Source organism: Pinus tabuliformis, chromosome 4_1 (assembly GCF_031772625.1).
Source record: "Pinus tabuliformis cultivar Carrire ecotype Pingquan chromosome 4_1, CPIR1, whole genome shotgun sequence".
NCBI lineage: Eukaryota > Viridiplantae > Streptophyta > Pinopsida > Pinales > Pinaceae > Pinus > Pinus tabuliformis.
The window spans coordinates 167,693,193-167,718,452 of record NC_142303.1 but is presented as its reverse complement, the minus strand read 5'-3'; positions in this window follow the sequence as shown (position 1 = coordinate 167,718,452).

Below are 25,260 nucleotides of genomic sequence, written 5' to 3'. Positions count from 1 at the left end.
ACTTCAGTTGGAAAGCCGAGCTCCTAAAATCAAGGACACCTGTTGGATGATCATTTGGCATAAATACTGAGGCCCTAGCATTGGATAGGGGCTTTTTGAACTTTCGTATTGCTCTTGTAATTTGGAAGTACGAGCTACAGCTCGGTTTTGTAAGCCAATTTGGGCATGTCATCAGACTTTCGTTTATGAATAAAGGCAGGCAGATTTTGATCTCATCCTGAGTTTCTAAGGGAGCTATAGCTCTCAGGTTAGGGCCCAACCTGAGAGCAATAGATCTCCTCGGTGTTGTAATGTGTTTGCATTTCGTTCCAACACTTTGAGTTTTTACTTTCACATGCAATTCGAATTTACAGTCTGTTAATTTAGTCTTTTTCATGAGCTTAGATAGGATTAGTTTATGGTGAATTTGTTTCAGTTGCTTAGATTTGATAGGAGGATAGTTATAAATTATTGGAGCTCCAGCAAAAGGTTGTTAAGGCTCACTGCCATCTCTCTTAGGGATTGGGGTGCAGTCCATAACCAACCACCCAAAAAGAAACGCAGTTCTTCTCACTTCCATGCAAGCTGCAACATAGACATTTTCGTTGAAGATCCATCCATGCACTTTTGACATTGAACCATACTTCTACATTTCACTTCCATGCACAAGTTTCATTTCTTGGTTTTCCATTGCTGTTCATAGGTTTCATAGCACAGTTATCATAGGTTAATGAATTTCTCGTTTTTGGGTGCATAAGTCATTTGTTTCATTTACGCTGCTCCTCATCATTCCACTTTCTTCTTCTTCTTCTTCTTGATCTCTCCTCAATCCACCTACTCAACCTCTGTCCAACTCATTTACCCTCCAACTCATCCATTATTCACTTAGCTCCATTCACTTCAACTTTCGTTGATCACCATCCTTCCAACCATCAAACCACTGCATACACTCTTCCTCCATCTGATTTCTCTGCTCCTGAGCCATCACCAGCTCCATCTCCATCTCACCTATCCTTCCACACCACTCCAACACTCCTCCATCTCCAAAAACCTCCACGGCCAAACATCCTGTAGAATTGCACAGACTTCCTGTAGAAACCCCTGAGTTTCCTGTAGGATCCCCTGCAGACTTCCTGTAGAAACCTGCAAACTCGGTTTCTGAGCATCCGAACGTGGTAGGCTTCTGTGGACTGATGCTGGAGACCCCCTGGGACCTCCCTTAGCCATCCTGACCTTGCCCATGCTTTCCTTCCATTCCAACCGCTCCTGCACAACCAAACCCTAATCAAAAGCATCATCGCAATAGATCCAACCACTTAATGAAAAAATACAAAAACATGATTTTTCAGATGCAAGTAGCTTAGATGCATGTATTTCAGTTCACTGCAAGTAATGGCATTAGTGTTAGTAGTTTCATTCACAGTTTTGCATTGTAAGGGTCTAGCTAGTCAAATTAGGGTTTACTAGGGTTTTCATGCTTTATTGGCTTTCAGTTTCTTTCTGCAACTAGATTAGTCTTCTTTCAGTTAGCTTTCGTCCATCATTCATAAAGCTTCTTCTGTGAGCCTATAGAAGTTGGATTGAGCCCTAGCGGACTTATGCCAGCTGACCAAGTGACAGCTGCGACAAGAGCTAGTACTTGTGCATACAGCATCGTCGCTTCCAAGTTTGTACGAACTACCGGGTTGATAAAATTAGAGATAGGAAGCTCCAGGAGTTGTAGCATTATTGCTACAATACTGGAGCCCACCAGTTGTCAAGCATCTCGGTCTGGCTATGCACTAAATGTATCTTCTTCTTCTCATTCTCATGAGTGGCTCATTGATTCTGGAGCTTCTTATCACATGGCCAAAAACAAAGCCATGTTTTCTTCTTTAAATGATTGTAACACCAAAAATATATATGTTGGTGATGATAGATGTCTTAGTGTTGTAGGGATTGGAACTGTTCATATAGACAATGGTCAGTTTAATGACGTATTATGTGTTCCAACCTTATCCTACAACCTTCTATCTGTATATCAAATAACCCATTCAGGTGAAGGTAAAATCGTTGAATTTTCACCTCACGATGTTGTAATTAAGGACTTAAGAGATCCTAGACAGATTTTAGTTACTGGCATTGCTAATGATTCTACAAGGTTGTATAAGTTTCACAACTTTGGGTCATCAAATCTTCCCTCAGTATTTGTTGCTCATAATGATGATGTGAGCAAACTTTGGCATGAGCGATTTGGTCACTTAAACTATCGCTCTCTTCAGAATCTATGTAAAGAAAATATGGTGACAGGTCTTCCAATGGTATCTTGCAAAGATGGTGTTTGTTCCGGATGTGTACTCGAAAAATATCATCGGGACAGTTTTGAAAAGCATGCCTCTTGGCATGCCTCAGCCCCTTTACAGCTTGTGCATAGTGATTTATGTGGTCCACTTCCAGTTGTTTCCTTCTCTGGCTACAAGTATTTCTTAACTTTCATTGCTGATTTCTCCAGATGCACTTGGGTATACTTCTTAAAACTCAAGAGTGAAGTATTTAACATGTTCTTGGCCTCTAAGGCCTTTGTTGAAAAACAATCTGGACATCAAATTCTTAAGATAAGATCTGATAATGGCGGAGAATATGTTAAAAACAACTTCATCAACTTTTGCACTGAGCATGGAATTCAAATGCAACATACTGTTCCATATACTCCACAACAAAATGGTGTAGCTGAAAGGAAGAATCGCACCTTAAAGGAAATGGCTAATTGTATGCTTTAATATAAAGGACTTAGTCTTAATTTTTGGGCAAAAGCAATTAACTGTGAAAATTACATAATAAATCACACTCCTACTAAGGTTTTAAAGAATATCACTCCAGAAGAAGCATGGAGCTCAATTAAACTAGATGTAAGTCACTTTTGTGTTTTTGCAAGTGAAGCATGGGCCCATATTCCAGATGAGAAACATAAAGCTTTAGAACCTAAGAGTGAAAAATTTATTTTTGTTGGATATTATGAATATGTCAAAGGATATAGACTTATTCCACTTAAGTCCAAAAATGTTATCATTAGAAGAGATGTAAAGTTTGCTGAAAATATATTGGCCTACGAGCCTAGTACGGCGGATGTGCCACCTCTCCCTATCTCTTCTACTTTTGAAAATATTTCTTCTTCAAATGATGAAAGCGAGGATGAAAATCCTCCCCCACCTTCTCAAGATTCTCCTTCAGCTCCTCAGCTTCCAAAATGGGTCCGTGCTACTCGGGATGCAGCAGGTGACCTTGCCAGTGATCCTACAGATCAGCGATGTACACGTTCTCAGTTTGATAGAGCCTCTTCTTTACTGGCTCAAGCTTCAGTGAATTATGATACTGACACCTTTGCAGAAGCTTCAGGCCATCCAGATTGGGAAGCATCTATGAATGAAGAATATCATTCATTATTGGCAAATGATACATGGGATCTTGTTCCTCTACCAAAGGGACGAAAACTTGTTAGATGCAAATGGGTTTACAGAACCAAGTATGGACCATATGGGAAAGTTGATAAACATAAAACTCGTCTTGTTGCTAAGGGTTTTTCACAAGTTGAAGACATTGACTATACTGAAACCTTCTCCCTTGTTGCCAAAATGAACTCTATCCGCCTTGTTCTTTCCCTTGCTACCTCTTTCAAATGGGAAGTCCATCAGATGGATGTTAAATCCGCCTTCTTGCATGGGGACTTGCATTAAGAAATCTATATGGGACAACCTATTGGCTTTATACAAACAGACTCCAACCATGTATGTCGGCTTAAGAAATCCCTTTATGGTCTCAAGCAAGCTCCTCAAGCTTGGTATGCCAAAATGGATAACTTTCTTTTAGAAAATGGCTTTTCTAGGTGTCATTCTGACAATACTGTCTACACCAAGAAAGTGGGCAAGTCTCTTATCATTCTTGTTCTTTATGTTGATGATCTTATCCTAACTGGTAGTGATCCGAACCTTATAAACCATGGGAAGAGTAGCCTTAAAAGAAAGTTTGAAATGACAGACTTAGGACACTTACATTATTTTCTTGGTCTTCAAGTCTTGCAATCCAAGAAAGGTATTTCCCTTTCCCAATCCAAGTATTCCTGTGATATTCTACACCATTTTCACATGGAAGACTGTAAGCCAGCCCCTTCTCCATTTCAGTCTGGAGTCAAAATTTTAGTCACTTGTACTTCTCCTGAAGTTGATGCTACCTTCTACCATCAACTTGTAGGAAAACTTTTGTATCTAACCCATACTCGTCCTGACCTTTCCTTTGTTGTTGGCCTTGTTGCTCAGTTTATGCAAAACCCACGTGAAAGTCATTGGAAAGCAGCTAAAAGAATACTTCGTTATGTTCGAGGTACAGTTCAGTTTGGGATTCATTACAGTGCCAAAGCATCTCCTCTATTGGTTGGTTTCACTGTTTCCGATTGGGCTGGTGACCCTGATGATCGGAAGTCTACTGCAGGTTATGTGTTCACTCTTGGTTCAGGACCTATTACATGGGCTTGCAAGAAACAAGGTGCCATTTCTCTTTCTTCAATAGAAGTAGAGTATTGTGGTGCCGTAGAGGCTAGTAAGGAAGCCTTGTGGCTTCGTCAGATCCTGTCAGAGTTTGGCTTTCATCAGCAACATCCAACTACACTTTGGTGTGATAATCAAAGTGCCATTCAACTATGCAAAGATCCAGTCCAACATCAACACAGTAAAAACATTGAACTGCACATGCACTTCATCAGAAAGCTCATTCACGACCATGTTATTGAAGTGCAATATTGTTCAACAGATGATCAAGTTGCAGACATATTTACAAAGGCTCTCACAGAGGCTAAGTTCACTAAACTTCGATTTATGGTTGGAGTTCAGGAAGTTGTCACTAAGGGGGGATAGGCTCTAGTGACTCCTTCCTTCTCCTATTGTGTCATATTTGTAAATCCTTCAATCCTATCCCAAGTTGTTCTTAAGGGGGAATGTTAGGATATTTTGACACATAGGAAATAGTTAAGTATAACTTGGTCTAGTATAGAGTTAGGTAAAGTGTGTTTCTTTACTATGTACATTTTGTAACTTACAATCCAACGGTCACGATATGTAGTGATCCAACGATTCATTCTCTCCTCGGTATTATCGACACTTGATCGGTGGCTCAACACCCGATTGGTCCATGATCTCTATTTAAAGAGCATGGAGGGTCATTTGTAGGTTAACCGTGCATGAGAGAAGCTTATGTAAATTTTCATTCTTTTATTTATTGATTACCTGAAGTGGCCGCGTTGGGTCAGGCCGTGGACTGTTTCCCTCTTTGAGGGTTTTAACCACGTCAAAAGTATTGGTGTATTAATCTGCGATCTATTTGTGAGCAGTGTCCTTTGGTGTTCTGTCTGAGGAACTTACCCTGTAAATTGCAGGGAAACCAGGAAAGATAATCAGCTCTAATGGTATGACAAAGCTTCTAAAAAAGGAGCAAAGACGTGTAATTGCACAATTATGTTCACTAGATGTTTCCACATCGAAATCATCTATTTCTCCAGATCTCCAAAAAGTCCTGGACAATCATTCCAAGGTATTTGAGACTCCCAAAGGTCTCCCACCTATGCGTGATCATGATCATGCTATTCATTTGATTCCAGGAAGTGTTCCTCCAAACATTAGGCCGTACAGATATCCCTATGTCCAAAAGAGTGAAATTGAACGTATGGTTGCAGAAATGCTAGACGCTGGTATAATTCAACCGAGTCAAAGTTCTATCTCTGCTCCAGTAGTATTGGTTCACAAGAAGGATGGATCATGGTGCATGTGTCCGAACTATAGGAGCTCAACAAGCTCACTATTAAAGATAAGTTCCCCATTCCTGTCATTGATGAATTACTGGATGAATTACATGGATCAATTTACTTCACCAAGTTGGATCTTCGTTCAGGATATCATCAAATCAGATTGAAGACTGAAGACATTTTGAAAACAACATTTAGAACTCATGAGGGTCATTATGAATTTTTGGTCATGCCTTTTGGCCTTACCAATGCACCTTCAACATTTCAAGGTTTGATGAATTCAATTTTCGAACCATTCCTTAGAAAATTTGTGTTAGTATTTTTTGATGATATACTAATCTACAACAAGTCTTGGAAGGATCATGTTGAACATGTTGATAGGGTGCTACAACTATTGGAGGAGAAACAATTATATGCAAAAAGATCCAAATGTTTCTTTGGAGTCGAGGAGGTGGAATATCTGGGTCATATTGTATCTCATGAAGGAGTTAAGGTAGACCCTAGCAAAATTAAAGCCATTAAGGAATGGAAAATCCCCACATCCATAAAGCATCTGCGAGGATTTCTCTGGTTGACAAGGTATTATTGCAAGTTTGTTAAGAATTATGGGAAAATAGCAACACCTCTAACAACATTATTGAAGAAAGATGCATTTTCATGGACTCGGAAGCAACAAAGGCCTTTGAACATCTTAAATAGGCAATGTGCCAAGCACCGGTCTTAGCTACATCGGACTTCACAAAAACCTTTATTGTGGAATGTGATGCTTCAGGAAATGGAATTGATGCTGTTCTAATGCAAGATGAAAGACCCATTGCTTTTGAAAGTTGTCCAATCAAGGGAAAGTTTTTAAGCAAAGCTATTTATGAGAAGGAAATTTTGGCAATACTCCATGCACTTAAGAAATGGCGACCCTACCTAATGGGAAGACACTTCAAGGTAAAAACGGATCATGATAGCCTTAAATACTTTTTAGAACAAAGATTATCCTCTGAAGAGCAACAAAAGTGGGTCACAAAGATGTTGGGTTATGACTTTGAAATCATCTACAGAAAAGGGAAGCAAAATGTGGTGGCAGATGCACTCTCAAGAAAGGATGAGGATGTGGAAGCATTGTTGTGCGCCATTTCTATTATCCAACCATATTGGATAAACGAAGCAAAGGAGGAATGGAAGAATGAAGAAGAAGTGTGGGCACTTATTCGAAAGTTAAAACAATATTCCAGTACGTCTGATACATTTAGCTAGCAAAATGATTCATTATGGTACAAAGATCGCTTATACCTCTATAAGAATTCCCAGCTAAAACAAAAGATTCTTATGGAATTGCACACTTCTCCCTTAGGAGGGCACTCAGGATTTTTAAAAGCTTACCATAGGGTTAAGAAGGAATTTGTTTGGGATGGCCTTAAATCAGATATTCAAAAGTTTGTGGCGGAATGTTTGGTTTGCCAACAAAATAAAGTTGAAACAATTAAGACACCGGGTCTATTACAACCTTTATCCATTCCAAGCCAACGTTGGGAGGAGGTTTCAATGGATTTTATCACAGGTTTACCCAAGTCTGAGGGAAAGAGTGTCATCATGGTGGTAGTTGACAGACTTACCAAGTATGCACACTTTTGTGCATTATCACATCCATTTAAAGCCAGTATAGTTTCTATTGCATTTATGGAAACAATTCAAAAGCTACATGGAAACCCAAAGATTATTGTAAGTGACAGAGATCCCATTTTCACTGGAAATATTTTGACAAAATTATTTTCTTGTCTTGGTACTCAGTTAGCTCATAGCTCATCTTATCATCCTTAATCTGATGGGCAAACTCAGATAGTAAAAAAATGTTTAGAAGGATATCTTCGTTGCTTTGTATCTGATAAACAGACACAATGGGTCAAATGGTTGCCTCTGGTTGAATGGTGGTATAACACTTCCTTCCATACAACAACAAAAATGACCCCATTTATGGCACTTTATGGGTATCAACCACCATCCATCACATCATATTTAAGATAAAATTCTAAGGTTCAGGCAAGTGGAACATCACATCAAACATCAACAACAAGTCCTCCAACTCTTAAAGGATAACCTCATGTTGGCACAAAATAGAATGAGACAACAGGCAGATCAACATCGCAGTGAAAGAAGTTTTGATGTAGGTGATTGGGTATTCCTACGGCTACAACCATATAAGAAAATGTCCCTCAAGCAAGCTAAGAAGGATAATAAATTATCACCAAAGTATTATGGTCCGTACATGGTGTTGCAAAATATTGGTACTATGGCATACAAATTGGAGCTTCCTGTAGCTTCTCGATTGCACCCAGTTTTCCATGTTTCATGTTTAAAGAAGGTTATAGGCGACAAGCTCCCAGTTCAAATAATATTGCCAGAACTTTACGAGGAAGGAAAAATTATATTGGAACCAAAAGCACTCACAGAAACAAGAACTTGACAGCTACGAAATCGATCAATTTCAGAGTATCTTATCGAGTGGAAGAAATTATCTATTGAAGATTCCACATGGGAGGATGAGAATTTTATGAAGAAGTATCCAAAACTACTCAAGAGTTGAGGACAACAATTTTTTGAAGGAGAAGGGCATGTTGGGTTCCTATAATACTAGTGATTACCCCATTACTATTGTAGTTATACCCCTTATTAATATTGTTGTGCCCCTATTGCCCCCATATTGTTATTATTGTGCCTCATAGAATCCCTCTATTGTTATTTTCGTGGCTTTATATTATTATTGTTAGGTCGAGTGGATTATATTGTGACTCCTTAGACTCCTATATATAGAAAGGAGGTTTTGTCATTTGAATCAGGAAAGAATTGTTCATTTATGTAATGTAAAGGAGGTTGCCCCCTCGAGGAGGCTGAATTCTAAGGCGTTGATCTATCTTTTCTATCTTTTCTTGAGCTGGTTTCATAATAGACTAACCAACTCTCATGGAACCTTATCTCTGGTGATGTGATCATTGATTACACCTACAAGTTTTGTCTATCGACAATCATGATTCCCAACATATTTGTAAGATTACTTTGTGGATGTTTGTATTTCATGTTTTCTTTCATCTTTGCTAAAGTTGTTCGGTTACCTTAGTAGGCTTATATTATTGAGAATATACTGTAATGGGTTTTATTTTTGTCCCATCCTTGTGGACTATTCCACAAAATACTAGACATATCTTTGTCATTTATTGGTTGGAATGACTGTCGCATCTTTTGTGGACTATTCCACTAGATGTCAAATGAATATTTCTTGTTCGCGTGTGTCTCTAATTGGGTGGTACTATTACCTCTCCCTTAGAGGCTCACTTTACTCTTTTCCTCCATAGTAGAATAACTTTGACACACCTCCAACCAAACACTCACTAGGCACACCTTGTTTCTTTTGAAGGCACCATGTGTTCCTCTCTTACTGAAAGTTAGAGACAAGGCAAATCTATATGAATACATGACAACCAGGATGATATTCTAGATGGGGCTCCCATCCCAAACGGTGTGAGGTCTAACTCGCACCACATATCAGGGAGACCACTTGGTTGAAAATTTTCCAACACCATTAGCAATGGCGCATGAGGGCAGCTAGACTACAAGCTGAGCCTTTTGAGTCTATTTTGAATCCCTTATTGTAAATTGATCATCTTCAAATCATACTCCTGGGGTGCTTTTCTAACCTATCCCCTCATCGAAATTTCAATCTTCGATGAATATCTTCATGACTTGTCTCAATTCAAGTTTGATGGTGTGGATGATACATCTGTTACCAAGAATGCATCTATTTTTCTTAAGTTCTATGAATGCTATGAAATTGGTTGTGAAGATGTGGTTTATATTGTTTTCTGCCTCACCCTTGAAGGTCAAGTTAGAAGATGGTGTCACACTCTACCACCTACTTCTATTTATTATCTTAATCATCTCGTCGAGGAGCTTCATTTAGCATTTGATAGGTATGATTACCAAGATGTTTATAAAATAATAAATAAAATTAGAATGTAGCCTGATGAATCACTTGAGGATTTGTCTAATCGATTCCTTCACCTGTGTTATGAATTTCTTGAAGAAGATATAGAATTGGATTTCTTGAGATGAAAGTTTGAGTGTTTGGTTCATATCTCTTTGCACAGTGAATCCAGACCACTTGATGTTTCTTCTTCCCCAACTCTTGTAAATCATGAGACACCTTTGATTTTAGAGGAGGAACTTGTTATCTATTTTGTTCATTGTCCTCCTCCTTTTCTGGTTCCGATGAGGGTTCCTCCTTGTGATGATAATAAAGTTGGGAATTTTTTTTATCAAATTCCTAATCTATATTATCATCTTACTTCTCATTTTCATGACTCACAACCCATGGAGGAATATAGGGGTGGTTCATGGAGTCAACGGTGAAGATTAATCTTTTCATTCTTCAAGATGGTATTAACACTCACAACTTTAGTCTTCAATCTGAATTGTATTTCTATTTTCCTCTATCATCTACATTCCATAACTCTTTCTACTATGATCTGCTTGATCAATATGCTCCACCAACTAATTCTCACTCTCTTTTGATTTTCAAGTTGCTGGTTCACATTGTGACCTTGTATAAGGGAGTCACATTGTAGAGTTAGAGGAGAAGAAAAGTGAAGATTCTTTCAATCTATCTTCTCTTTTTCAAAGTCCACTTTGTGAAGATGGTGTCTCCTCATTCTTTGCTAATATTGAATTTGTTAACCATGGTAATGAATTAACTAAAATTAAATTTTTTTAGACCCATAGCCTTGGGAAACAATCATTCTGATGTTGATAATTCTATTGATGTAAGAAATGATGAATTCCTAAGTGCATCAAGTGATATTTCGGTTTCTCATGAAGATTTCAATTTGGAAGTTTCAGATTTAAAATATCATCTGGTCAAAGAAGATTTTCTTTTCAAAACTTCTTGTTCATCCCACTATCCCTTGCAATCTACTAGTTATGATGTATTTCACGCGATGAAGATATTCAATGCTCTTCGAGTTCTTTATTGGATGAGTTCACTTTGTTGAAAATGTAACAAGAAAATCCTAATTTAATTATCCTGGAATTAAATTAATAATAAAATTGCAATTTCACAACACATGACAACTTGTATTAGTTAACTAAGTTAATTTGACTGAGTTGGCCTAGTTAATTCGATTTGAGGGTCTAACTTGAGTCATGTAGAGTGTCTCCTACATTATAGGATCCTTGGTTGAGTTTATTTTGAGTTGTAATTAATTAATTCAGTCTAATTGAATTAAAGTCAGTTAAACTACTTCCAACTATTGGAGGAACTAGTGGGAGGTCTAGTAGTGTGGTGCTACCTATTTTGATCAACCAGTGAACTGATGATTCACTCATAAATAAGTCATGCATCTTAGATTTGAGAGTTACCCAGTTTACATTGGAGTTCAAGGACAATGTACTATCAGTTCTATAATCATCTGAATTGTACAAGTGGCGCATGCAGTCAGAGGAGGGCCTATGAGGATTGTTCAATTCCAATTGAGGAATTTCCCTAATTAATAGGGCCTAATTCCCAAGGAAACAACACAAGGAAATAGGAACTTTTGCAAGCGAGAAATTGGTTAGGTATTGGCCTAGGCTTGTCTAGGAAATTGTGAGACAAATAGAGATAGTGCAGAGGTTTCTCGGGCTTGAGAAAAGCACTGTAATCTTCTCAAATTTTCTAACTAATGAAATATACAAATAGTATGGATTTTTAGTTGTGGTTTTCCCAAGGAAATCATTGTGTATTTTGTTGATTGAATTCTTTCTCTTGTATTCTTTGTGATTTCACGATTGTTTAATTGTTTCCGCTAATGAGTAGAGTAGATTCAAGCCTTTTGCTTTAGAAAATTACATAAGCAACTTGAATCTACAAGGAATTTCAACATGGCATCAAAGCAGAAATCACTCTACAAGGGGAGAAAATGAGTTAGTCTTTTGTAGGTGAAATCGAATTTGTAGTATCATACTTCAGATTCAATAGGATTTCATTCTACTGATTGAGACTTGAATATTCCCTTCAGGGTATTTCGAGCAATATTTCTTGGAAAGACAGGATGGAGGTAGTGTTGGAAGAAAATGAGCTTAAATAATTCACAGACAAAGGTATTCCTAAGCCTCCAACAACTCATGCTCAATATCTAGCAGAGTAGAGAAAATGTGTTACAAAGGAGAGAAGGATTATCCTAGAATGAGTTCGAGATCATATTGTCTCGAACCTCCAAGGTAAGGAGACTCCATATGCAATGTGGAAGGCCTTAAGAAACATATTTCAAAACAACAATGACCAAAGGAAGCTGGCACTAAAGGTTATGCTCAGAATAATCAAGATGGAAAAGGGTGATGCAATACCAAAGTACTTGAACAAGTTCACCCAATGTTAGGATGAGCTTGGAAGTGCCAGTGTTACAGTTGTTGAAGATCATCTAGTCAGCCTAGCACTTATAGGCCTTCCCAAGAGTTGGCATAGCTACCAAGACTGAGTAAATGGGTGGGAGAAGCTACAAGAGTGGGAGCGTTTGTGGTTTTTGGTTTACAAGTGGAGGAGGTAAATTCTTCAACACCTCCTTTCTACAACTAAGCTCATTGAGTCATATTTTGGATTTACATTGAGGGAAAGGAGATCCCCAACCCTTAATTAGATCCAAAAAGATGCATTAAAGATTTAATAAAATATGGTGGCTGCAGGGAAAACACCAGATACACAGCCTATCCAAGACAAGGGAAAGGCTAAAGTAGAATCCTCTTAAGATCAAACATTAGAGGATATGAATTATGTAATTAGAAATTTGTCAAATAAACTGGTTAAATTAGAATTAGAGAGTAAGAGTTATCAAAGACTAGTGCAGCAAAGTAGAAATTTTAATCCTCAATATAGAAGGCAACCTCTGCAAATTGGACAGAGGGAGAGAAAGGATCTTGATCAGATTCAAGCACCACTATATATAGAGGCAGATCTTGATGGAATACCAAGGCATCCCAAGGATCATGATGACCATATTTTCACATTGTATGCACAAGATGAAGATGAAGTAGGTGTTGAGGGAGGAGAATGTAGTGAAACAGATGTCATCTATGATGATAATGACATTGATGAATGTTGGAAGTGGTTTCCTGATTTTATGCAGGCATAACTACATAAAAAACATGACTTGAGATCAAGGAAAATATCTAGAGGTCAAGAAGATGATGGTGAGCATCAAGTTCTAGCTCCCTTACAAAAGGTGAATCCACAAAAAAAAGAATCACAGCTTGCTAAACAGTTGAATAAAGGAAAGCAACAGCTGGATACAAGTAGCAAGACTCAAATGCTTCAAGGTGATTCCTCTCAAGACAAAGGTGAAAAAATTCCTTTAGAGAAACTTGTTTCCATTCCACAAGAGATTTCAGTCATGACGAAAACTGAAGATTAGAATGAAAGGAATACTAAATAGAGCCATGTTTTTAGTTTCACCAAAGAGTTAGAAAAGATAAGAATTCAAGTACCCCTCACAGAATTAGTCAAAACACCAGATTATCAAAGAGAAATTATAGAGTTTATCAATCCATCTTAGAATGTGAATATAAATGACATTATGAATTTGCAAGAAGATAAACTAGTAGTGGTTTTTGGTTCACATGTGGAGGAGGTAAATTCCTCAACACCTCCTTTCTAGATGTCATTATTGTTTCATGTTTTACTCTTGCACAATTGTGTGTTCGATTCAGAAGCCTCACATAACCTTATGCCATTATTAGTAATGAAACAACTAAACTTACAGGTTACTAAACCTTACAGAGACTTCTGTTCTTTTGATTCACATAAAGTCAAGTGTCTGGGGAGGATTAAAGTTATGGTGGTGTCACTGGCCTGGATTCCAGCCAAAAGTTTGGTAATGGATGTAGTTGTAGAAAATATCCTTGCTAGGTTTGGAATGTTACTATCTAGGTCATGGGGGGGATAAATTGGGTGGCGTTTTGAAACTAGATTTTTCTTATGTTGTCATACCAATTTCAGATGGGGATGAAAGGAAGCTATATGGAGAAACAAGATTTATTAGACCAATTATAGATAACGAAGCAAGTAATTCACCTGTATATAACTAGGAGAAAGATGAATTTTCTTGCTTCATGCTGCATGATAATGTGGATTTGGCTGATAACCACATGCAATTTACTTCAACCTGTGTAAATACAGAGCTGCAAATTGAAGGAAGGTGGAAGTGCTTCTTTGATGGATCCTATGTCAAAGAAGGAACAGGTCCTGGTTTCCTTTCACAGGATCAACAGACTCAAGATCATAACATTGGAATACAGAAGGAGCCCAAGCTGGTGAAATTGTTCAAGGAAATTTCATTCAATTATAAGGAGAGATATATTAAATTTTCCAGGCAATACACTGATGTTTTGGCTTGGTCTTATGAAGATCTCAAAACATATGAGGAAAACATGTTCAGTAGAATTATATTCCCTATTGAAGTCATAACATTCAATGCTCAAGTGTTTAGTTCAAAGAATCTTGATGCTGAAACTCTATAGCTGCTTGTTAATGGGTAGTACCTCAAGTATTTTTTCTAATTCAAAATCATAAGCATTTTATCATTGTAAATATCAGAGTGCATTCAGTGTACAAGTGCCATAGAATTTGAATTGGTTGCAATATATGACTCCATGCCTGAGGTGAAGGCACTGATCTATGGTTCTTAGTGCTTCTGTGGAAAAAGCACTATCCCCAGGTGGAGCCAAATGTTGTAGCTTCCATAGTTATTTTCTTCTTATTTCCAGTTTTATCACAAAAAGAAATAAAAATCAAAAGAGAAGAAAAATCAAACCTTTGTTTAAAGGCGCACTGTGGGAAAACAATAAGTTTGAAGGTTAATTAAGGCTCAACCCCGCAGTTGACCGCGATGTGAGCACGGTTGACCACAATGTGTGGCCTAGAATCATTGCAGGGGTTCGTTCTCAATGTAGTTCCTTTATATGCTTTACCGCTACAAAGTATAAGAGAATTTTTTTTTATTTCGCATAAATTAACTTGAATGGGTTTTGTTTCGGAAATATGATGCGATGGTGTACCTGCAAGAAGATCCGAGCCATTGATCGGCAAGCCAGATCCAATGGTAATCACACAAGTCAGCTAGAATGGTTTTGTCTAAGAAATCGTATGCGAATGTATATTTGCGAGAAGATCTAGGCCATTGATCGACAAGCCACTAATCCAATGGCAATCAGGTGAAAAATTATCAAACGCAACATTATATCAAATATAATTCAAGCTTGCTGAAGTCTAGGTTAATCGCAGTCGTCCATCCAAAAATATGGGATCCAACGGATATCGAGCGAAGAAATGATCATGTTTTAGTGCTAAAGACAGACCTGATAGATTATAAATTGGTTATATATATTTCCCATCGAGTCCATATGGCAGTCAATGGAGCATTGAACACGCGGACTCGATAAGATTTATTTCAAATGAGTTTAAAATTTCATGAGGTCTGGAAGATTAGACCATTGATTGAGGGAATGATCGGATGGCTCACGTATAGAAAAGGCAGACCCAACGGGTTTATGAATCAAATTGTTAAATCTTTTCAGTTTTGTGGCAAACTAATATTTCATGTAAAATGGCCAATTCCAATGTTTAAGTGAGATAATCAGAATTAGCAGTGGATGATTAAAACTTCAAAGGAAGGTGATTGGTCGGGTTTTCTTGTGTTTTGGCCAATCAAAATGCGCCCAATACAGATGCAAGCCCAGGTTCACACACGTGGTTTTGTCAAACTTTATAATAATTAAAATGGTTTAATCATTATTAAGCTTCTACAAAGAAACTTAGCAGCTGAACAACAGAGTTGAAAAGCTAGTAGTTATCATTGTTGTCTAATTTCCATTACTTCCTGTTATATTATATTCTTTAAAAGCAGGTGTTTTTTACCCTCTATCTAATGTTTTCTAATAGTTTTTACTCTAGACATTTAGGAAAATAATTAAGCAATTTGACAGTTTTCGTGATCACCAATTGTCTTGTAATGTATAAAAATAGGTAAATTTAGAAAGAAGGGGTTGGAATTTTGGAGAACTTGGAGACTAAGGTACTGAATTCCTGATACAACTGTTGATTAATGAAGAATTAGAAGTTTTCCATACATTTTTGTGTATGATTTTGTCTTTTCTCTGTTATGTGTCATCTTATGTTTTCTTCCTTTGAGTATAGTAATTGACGTTGCAGGTCTTTATTTTCCTATGTAAATAAAGTTAAATTCCTTAAAGAGCGCTCCTATACTTGAAGTTCCCATATCTATAATTCTTCTAAGTTACAAATAGTAGTTTCTGTATAAAACAACATATTATCTATAACTTTCCCGGATGCGGGTGCAGCGGCTACGTGTTGATGGCGTTAGCCATCACGTGGGCAGGCGGCAGGCCCGCGTTGTCAAGGGGTACCATACGAGGCGGGATATTAACCCGCATGAAATTCGACAGCCGAAGGCATTAATGGCTGTCTTCTCAGCTCGCGCGAGGGGCATGGCGATCAATGCAGTGGAGCGATTAAATGGGAGAGTGCTCGGTTTGCAGAGGAACATGGGAGAGCAATGTGTTGAGGCCCTGCTGCGCTCAGAGGGGAACGAGAGTGAGGATTTGAAGTGCGCTCCGCCGGTTTCAGGGCAAGGAACGAGCACACCCTGCAACTATGCTGAGACTGAGTTTGTCTTCATAGCGGGAGGAGCTCCAGGTGCTTGTGTAAGGCTGCAACTGGAAAATTCATAAATGCCGAGGGAGAGGCCGCGTATGGGCAGCAGACGAGGAGGAACCAGAGGCAGGGCCTTCACACAGCGGCAAGACCACAATTCGCCCTCCTCCAACATTGAAGTAACGTCAATGCCTCAGAGGTACCAAGGCAGCAATGAGGAGGATGGTGGTTATGATAGCAGAAGCCCACGTTCAGAGGAGGGTCAGATGGAGCTCCCCACGCTCAGGTATCGGCTCCCCTGCCCTCAAGCTAATTCTACTCTGGTTGTTTCCATTACGATTGAGCCTGGCGTTTCTCAAAACACGGAGGCAGAGCCTTTACCGGAGGGGCAGCGCTCCAGCAGAGAGGAATCCCCCATTGCATGCCTTCCGGTTGGGGTAGGAACTAGTTGTTTGGCCCCTGGACGTGAGCTCGGATCTGACCTCGCGAGCCCAGCTACCAATTGCGTCTATGCTGCCGGCCCTTCAGCGCTTGCTGGTCCAAGCAGGCCAGCACAGGAAGGGAGCCCTGACGCGGTCATCCAGCTCTCAGACTCCGAAGATTCTCTCCGTTTCAGGTGCCGAGTCGAAGAGGCGCCCCAGACCACCGATGACGAATGAACTCGCTCCTGGTAACCTCAGCTGTTTTCTTGGGTTTTCTGTGTATGACTCTGCCAAGTGGCATCTACATCTTTGTCAATGTGTCGGATGTAATTATTCATGTGTCGGATGTAATTGTTCAGGTGTCTGTCTGTCTTTGTCCGGGTCAGTCTATGGCCCTGGTGTCTGTTCAGATTCTATGTGTCATGTCAATGTGTCTTCAGTGGTCAAGCATCAAATTCCAATTTTGAATCTGCTCAATTTTGGAACTGGAATCAGGGCAAGGAAAGGGCTGATTGGCAAAACTTCTTAGCCTTGCCCACTGTACTCTATATGTATCTCTGTTTTGTATGATAATAGAATTAGTCGCATTCAGAAAAAAAAAACATATTATCTATAACTTCTCCTAGTGTCACAAATAGTAGATCCTGTGTTAAATTCATATTGTCTATGACTTATTCAATCTTGCTTCATTCATCATTTATATTTAACAATGAAATGGCATTCTAATGTTATCATGTCACCTAAGTATTGAGGATCAAGAACCAAATTTCCTAGGTCCTTCATTTGATAATGTAATATATAATTGAGTGACAAACAAGTGACAATCTTTGTAATTATTAATTTCTTAATCAAAATTTCTATACAGCCAGGAAATTGGTTTCTTAAGGTACAACCGATCCAAAGCCTTGTTTAGTTTGTTTAAACTTCTGCTCAATCTTGACAGCATATCAGTACGTTGTGCTGAGCGAGGAGATGTCCAGGAACTCTACATCATCCTGGATGTACCTATGTAGGCAGCCACAGTATTTAAGTACCAAAGGACGCTCAGAATCCTTGATACCCAACTTTTTACGAAGGGTATGAAAAATATTGGTAAACTCCAGCACGTCTTGGTCCCTTCCCTACCACAACGTGGTCCACTTTATGTTTTTATCCTCATAGCTTCCGATAGGGTAGTACTTCTCCTTGATGGCATCCTGGAATGAATATCAAGTGGGTGGGCTGAAAATATTGAGACCGCACTTTCATCCTTCTGCTTGCAGTAGGTTTCCCACCAGTCCTTAACATGGGGGGCGGTTTAGAGAAGAGTGAAAGTAATATTTTCTTGGCTGGAAAAATCATGAATAGAAAAATACCCTTCTAGCATATTTAACCATTTATCTACAGCATCCACATCTATCTGACCCTCGAATAAGGGGATTTCAAAATTAACTTGTACCTTAAAGGGTGTGGCATTTCCAGAGTAGCTTCTGGAAGTAGATTTGTTGCCCGTGGGTAGCGACTAAAGGATCTAGGCAAAGTTGTCCATCATGGTGTTTCTTTGTCACTCGAGGGCTTCTTTAAGCAAGGTTTTGGTAGGATCTCCTCCCCCTCGTATTTCGTTTCTTCTGCCATGGGAGGCCATTGGGATTTGCGAGGCTGGTCTTGCAAAGGTTCGACCAGTTCAAGCCCTAACTCCTTATATCTTGACCTCATTGGGGGCATGCGAAGAAAAACAGAGAAAGAGAGGACCCCTATGATACCACTGATCTAGACTGATAGAGAGATAACCATAAATACAAAGATGCAGTAGAAATAACACTTCATTTCATTAATATCAAATACTGAAGTATTCTTACGAACAAAATGGAAATAAGACTAGCTCAGGTGATGGTATCTTATCTTTAAGAAGAGATGTGGCAGCTACATGCCTCTAAACTTTGTTACAATGAGGCTTGAAGGCCTATTTATTTTTGATAAACAATGGAAAACCCTAAACATCCCAAAACCTAAGCCTAGGAGATGAAGCGCCAAACTATGGGCCCCATTTGGGTAAATTGGTACATCAACTTCCCGGGGTTTTAACTTTGGCATATGATCTTCATTTGATGCACAAAATACCTAGTTAGAAAGATTTGTCCAAGGACTACAAATTTCGAGTGGACAACATTCAATGAATACCCAGGTTGGCAAGCGTTTTCCCAAAAAACATCGTTTAGGGCCTCAAAACAGCTCCAGAAGTTCAAGACCCAAAAAAACTACCTAAAATAGTAAATTGTGCTATAATTAAGGAAATCGAAAAACTGAAAAAGACAGTTGTGGGGTTCCAAGTGGGATAGGTGGGTGGCAACTAACATCCACCTGGCTCATCAAAGCACACACACAAATGGGATAAGAGCCTCCCCTATGTCCAACAAAGCTACAATATGGCTCTCCATACTTCATCTAGCCATAGCCCCTTTCAGGTGTGACTAGGATTCTATCCACTATGTCCCATTGATGTTTCCATACCATTTTTAGACACTCAATAATTTTATCTCATGTCCAGTCTAAAGCTAACAGGGCTAACAACTTCATTGAGCACATTCAGCACATTCACCTGGATGTCCATGAAATATTGGGCATAGAAAATGCTAAGTACAAGTAGCATCTTGATCAGCATCGGGTGTCACACAAGTTCTAAGTGGGTGAAAAAGTTTGGTTACATTTGAAGAAGGATTGCGTCACTAGACCCCATCACAAGCTTCACCCACTTTGATATGGGCCTTACACCATCACTAATATTGTAGGGTACAATGCTTTCGAGGTCAACATTTCACCGTTCCTTAGCTTGCACCCATTATTCAATGTGGACCGGTTGCGGCCATACATTGCCCCATTGCTGCACACATCCAACATTGTTGAGCATCTGACACTAACAATGCTCAACCCAAGCTATATTGGACAAGCCACAACTGATAGGATCATGGAAACATATATCAATAACACTTAGCAAAAGAGGATCTAGCTATATTGACTTGTGAAAGCAGGCCAACTCCTCCACCATGGCAAGTGGCTCACTAGGGACTAGGTTTAACAAAAATGTCCTTACCTCATGGAGGCTATGCACGCAATGGGCACCATTGTTTCCTAATGGGGGAGGACTGATCCAAGTCGATATCGATGACCACCCACCTATTCAACCTAGACCTCCAGTCACTTTCATTAGATTCCTTGATTATAACATCATTTACTATTTTTAGCAATTTTTTGGGTCCTAAACTTCCAAGGCTATTTTCACGCCCTAAACTATCTTTTTTTAGGTCGATAGCAAGCCTATTCCTAGTCATGAATCCTATAATACTCAAAGAGAATGAGGTATCATATGTGGCAAACGAAGATCATATGACCAAGTTATGACCCCAGGAAGTTGGTTGCCTAACTAACCACAATGGGGCACACAAACTCTTGGTGTTCCATATCCTAGAATTATGGTTTTGGTTGTATAGAGTTTCCCTTTGTTGTTCAATAATAAAAAGGCCATTGACCCTCATTGTAACAGACTTCAGAGACATGTAGCTGCCACATCTCTTCTCATAGATAATCCACCATCGCCTGAGCTAGCTTATTTTCATTATGTATGTAAGCATCTTTCCGTTCTTTGATATTAATGACATGAAGTTTTATTCCTACTACATCTCTATGTTTATATTTACGTTTGTATTTTGTTGCATTTCTGCATAAGTTGGGATCATAGGTTCACTTGGAAGGGCATCAAGGATGATGTATTGATGTATGTAAAGGAGTGTATGAATTGTCAGCGAAATAAGTTGGAAGATACTCATCTCACAAGTTTGTTGCATCCTAGCCTATTCTAGAGTAGAAATGGGAGTGTGTCCATGGAATTTATCATAGGCCTTCCTAAGGTACAAGGAAAAAATTGCATCTACATAATGTTCAATTGACTAACCAAGTTTACACACTTGTTCCATGAGAATTAAAAGCAGCATAGGTGGCCATGCTATTTTTAGACTCCATGGATTGTTTAAATACATTGTCATTGACTAGGATAGTAGATTTCACAACACATTTTGGTAGGATCTATTCAGATTAGTTTCCACATAATTGAAACCCAACACCAGCTATCACCAATAGATAGATGGTCAAACAATTATTGTAAATAGATGGGTTGAAGGACATTTACACAAATACGTGTCTGAGCATCAAAATTCTAGGATTGTGTGGTTACATTTGGGTGAGCACTATTACAACAACAGCTATCATGTGTCCATTGGTATGACCCATTCTAAGCATTATATGGCTATGATGCTTCCTTCATTTGTGGAGTTGGCTTTTGGGGATAATAAAATTCCTATAGCTAAGGATTGGATATAAAAGAGCCAAAATATTCTCAAGTCTCTCAAGGAGAACCTACACGCTGCCTAGAGTAAGAAGAAAATTGTATGCAAAAATGCATAGGACTGAATGGAATTTTGAGGAAGCAGACTTGGTTTTTCTATGATTGCAACAATACAAATAGTCTTCGTTGAATAAAAGAGGGATAGAAAAAATAAAACTATGTTTTTATGGTCCTTACAAGGTTTTATGGAGAGTTAAGGAGGTAGTAAGAGCTCTATCTACAAAAGGAAAGTAGGAGACATAATGTATTTCATGTATCATGCCTAGAAAAGGCCTTGGAGTAGCTATTATTGATTCCAAAGGAGATCTTAGATGTCAAGAAAAGGAAGTTGAGAAGCAGGAAAATCATGGAATATTCTGTTTGGTGGATGAATTTTCCAATGGAAGATGCGACACAAGACGGAGATCATAGCTTATAGCATCCAAACTTATAATATCTTGAGGACAAGCAATTTCAGGAAGGGAGGATTGTAATGTCCCTTTCCAAATAGCGATTGTAGAGGGGACAACTTAGTAGTCTATATTTATTCCTACCTACTATTGTCTTAAGAAAAAAGGGATCAATTAATTATTTAATGTTACTAAGGGGAAAATGAAACATTTTAAAGTGATATTATATAATTACAATAAAAAGGTTGGTGTTGTCACTATGATAAACACCCTCCGAAATTTTGCGTACACTCGAATTTTGGAGCCTAATATGGATCTTACGATCGGTCGTTCCATAGTCATTTCTTGGTTAGCTGATGCTTTGAGCTCCCTTCTTGGATCAGAAGTTTCGAAGGCACTTGCTCACATATGCTCAGTGTGCAACAAGTTCATGATTTCATTATTTTACACAATCTTGGACAAGCATAGCACGTTCCATCAAGATTGTTCCTATGCGATGTCCAATCCATGTCAATAATCAGTGCACACTGACAATGATAGTTTCTCACATTCTAGCTACGTTTGTACTTCCATTTTGGTGAGTTTTGCAAATTGTCGCCTTCTCACACCTTTGCTTTCACGAGTGTCGTTTTCATGTTTTTGGTTGTTTCTTTCACTTTCCTTCACTCTAATTAGTTTCTTTTTCATGTTATATTTTCTCTTGCATGTGTTACTTTCACTGTCATCCATGTATCGCAAGAGTCGTTCACACTTTAGAAATTGGCGTCTTTTTGCATGTTAGTTCTCATGCAATGTATGTATGTTTGTTATGGTGGTTTCAAGGAGTTATCTCTGTGTGAATAATTTGGTCTAACCATGTAAACACTAGTCGCACTCATTCCCAAATTTTTAAGCATTGTCGCACAAGTGTCCTCGCAGTCATTGCAAAGTGTACCTTTAGTGTCGCACTTGTCGTAAAGTTGTCGCAAAGTTGTCGCAATGAGGGATATATGTTAACGTATTAATGATCTATGTTGTTTTGTCGTCAAATTGTTTCAATTGTGTGATCATATTCAATTCAATATCACTGTTCACATTAGTCTCTTCGGTACCAGACTTAGCCAATTTTTAGAAATGCCCTAGCAACTTATCCTCATCTGGCATTCCTCAAGTGCACTCTACACATTTCCGACCCTCAAGTTTCATCCTTTTCCCTTGATACTGTGAAATGTGAATTTCCTTCTTCCTAGTACTTCTGCATTACACAGTTCCATTGCTCAAGCCCAAACTTTCATCCTAGAATTGCGTAATTCATCTTCCCAGCCTAGCCTCAACTATGCAATGCACAACCTCTAGCATCAATTTCATACATTGAGCTCCTGATCTACACAATTATGCAATGGGCCAATATCCTTTGCTTCCCAAAACTGCACACTTCTCCTAGGCAGTGCAAAACACCACAACTAAGCTAACTGAGTCTAGAAACTGCGTAGTTTATATCCCCAGTCCTGCCTGAACTACGCACTGCATAGTCTTATGGCTCAAGCTTCACCACTAACTCCCCGAGCTATGCAATTTTGCAATCACCTAGGCTCATATGTACTCCAAAACTTTGCAATAGGCTGATCCAGTGCCCATACCCTCATCTTGTCACACTGAGCTCCCAAATTGCGTAGATTTCTTCCTTAATCCATCCTGAACTATGTATTACATAGTATCAAGGCTCAAGATTCACACCTGACTACCTAAGCTACCCAATTGGGAAAATATTGAGCCTCTTTCCTAGTCTGTCACCTAGTTCTGGCATAGTCAATGGATCAATATGCACCATATTAGACTAGGTGTTTAGCGGACTGATGTCCTCTTATCATGAGTGGATTACAGAAGCAGGTACTCTATCATTCTATAGCAAGATGATGAAGAAGGAGATGGATAAGGAGGACATGATAGAAGACACATATGGAGCTAAAGAGATAAAATGATCATTCGGTGAGAAGATGAAGGAACACCAAACTCTAACAGTAGATGAAGATCAATATCACATAGAAGACTCCTCATCTTCAAGTCATAAGGATGCGAAAGAAGAAGAAAATGTACCATGTTTTTAAAAGGACAAATGGAAAGAAGCAACAAAATGGATAGCTTTGCACTATCACATAATCATGCAGTCCATGTCATCAGTGTCATTTCATGTCCTATCACTAGTCATCATATCCCAGATCATTATTGTGGATTATGTAGTTACCTATTCAAAATGTAATGAAAAGTGGAAGTCCAAAGGACACATTTAAAATATAAAGAATCATGTAAGGTAGAAAAGTCATAGGAAGTCAAACAGTCATGAGGGTAGTCAAAGAGTCACAAGGAAGGTGAAGCATCACCTCTTGGTCATATATACACCCTCATTGTATGAGAAAAGAACTTTTCACCTTGGCTCCTCCCACAAGGTAGTTCTTTTGGGGAGCAAGGAGTGGCTCCAATGCTCCACTATTGGAGCTAGTGATGTTCATTATATGCATGTGTCTTGTAACTTTTACTTAATAACAGAAGCCTTTAGAGTTGACACATTATTCATGCATGTATTACGAATACTTTGTTGTAAATCAGATAAACCAATGCTCCCCATGTGTTTTGTGACATGAACTAACCTCCTCTCATGGATCCTTATCTCTGGCAATTTGATTGTTCACTAACACCTATGTGTTTTGGTATAATGTAAACCATGATTCCCAACAAGTGGTATCAGAGCATAGGTCACAAGTTTGATATACACTAGGCTCACATTGGGGGGGAGCTTGTTGGACATTGGTAAAACCAACTCTCCTCATGTGTTTTGCGACATGGAATAACCAACTCTCATGGATCCTTATCTCTGGCGATGCGATCATTGATTACACCTACAGTTTTTGTCTACCGACAATCATGATTCCCAACATATTTGTAAGATTACTTTGTGGATGTTTGTATTTCATGTTTTCTTTCATCTTTGCTAAAGTTATTCGGTTACCTTAGTAGGCTTATATTATTGAGAATGTACCGTAATGTGTTTTATTTTTGTCCCATCCTTGTGGACTATTCCACAAAATACTAGACATATCTTTGTCATTTATTGGTTGGAATGACTATCGCATCTTTTGTGGACTATGCCACTGGATGTTAGATGAATCTTTCCTGTTCTTGTGTGTCTCTACTTGGGTGGTACTATTACCTCTCCCTTAGAGGCTCACTTTACTCTTTTCCTCCACAGTAGAATAACTTTGACACACCTCCAACCAAACACTCACTAGGCACACCTTGTTTCTTTTGAAGGCACCATGTGTTCCTCTCTTGCTGAAAGTTAGAGACAAGGAAAATCTATATGAATACATGACAACCAGGATGATATTCTAGATGGGGATCCCATCCCAAATGGTGTGAGGCCTAATTGGGACCACATATCAGGGAGACCACTTGGTTGAAAAATTTCCAACACCATTAGCAATGGCACATGAGGACAGACAGACTACAAACTGAGCCTTTTGAGTCTATTTTGAATCTCTTATTGTAAATTGATCATCTTCAAATCATACTCCTAGGTTGTTTTTTCTAACATATCCCCTCATGAAATTTCAATATTCGGTGAATCTCTTCATGACTTGTCTCAATTCAAGTTTGATGCT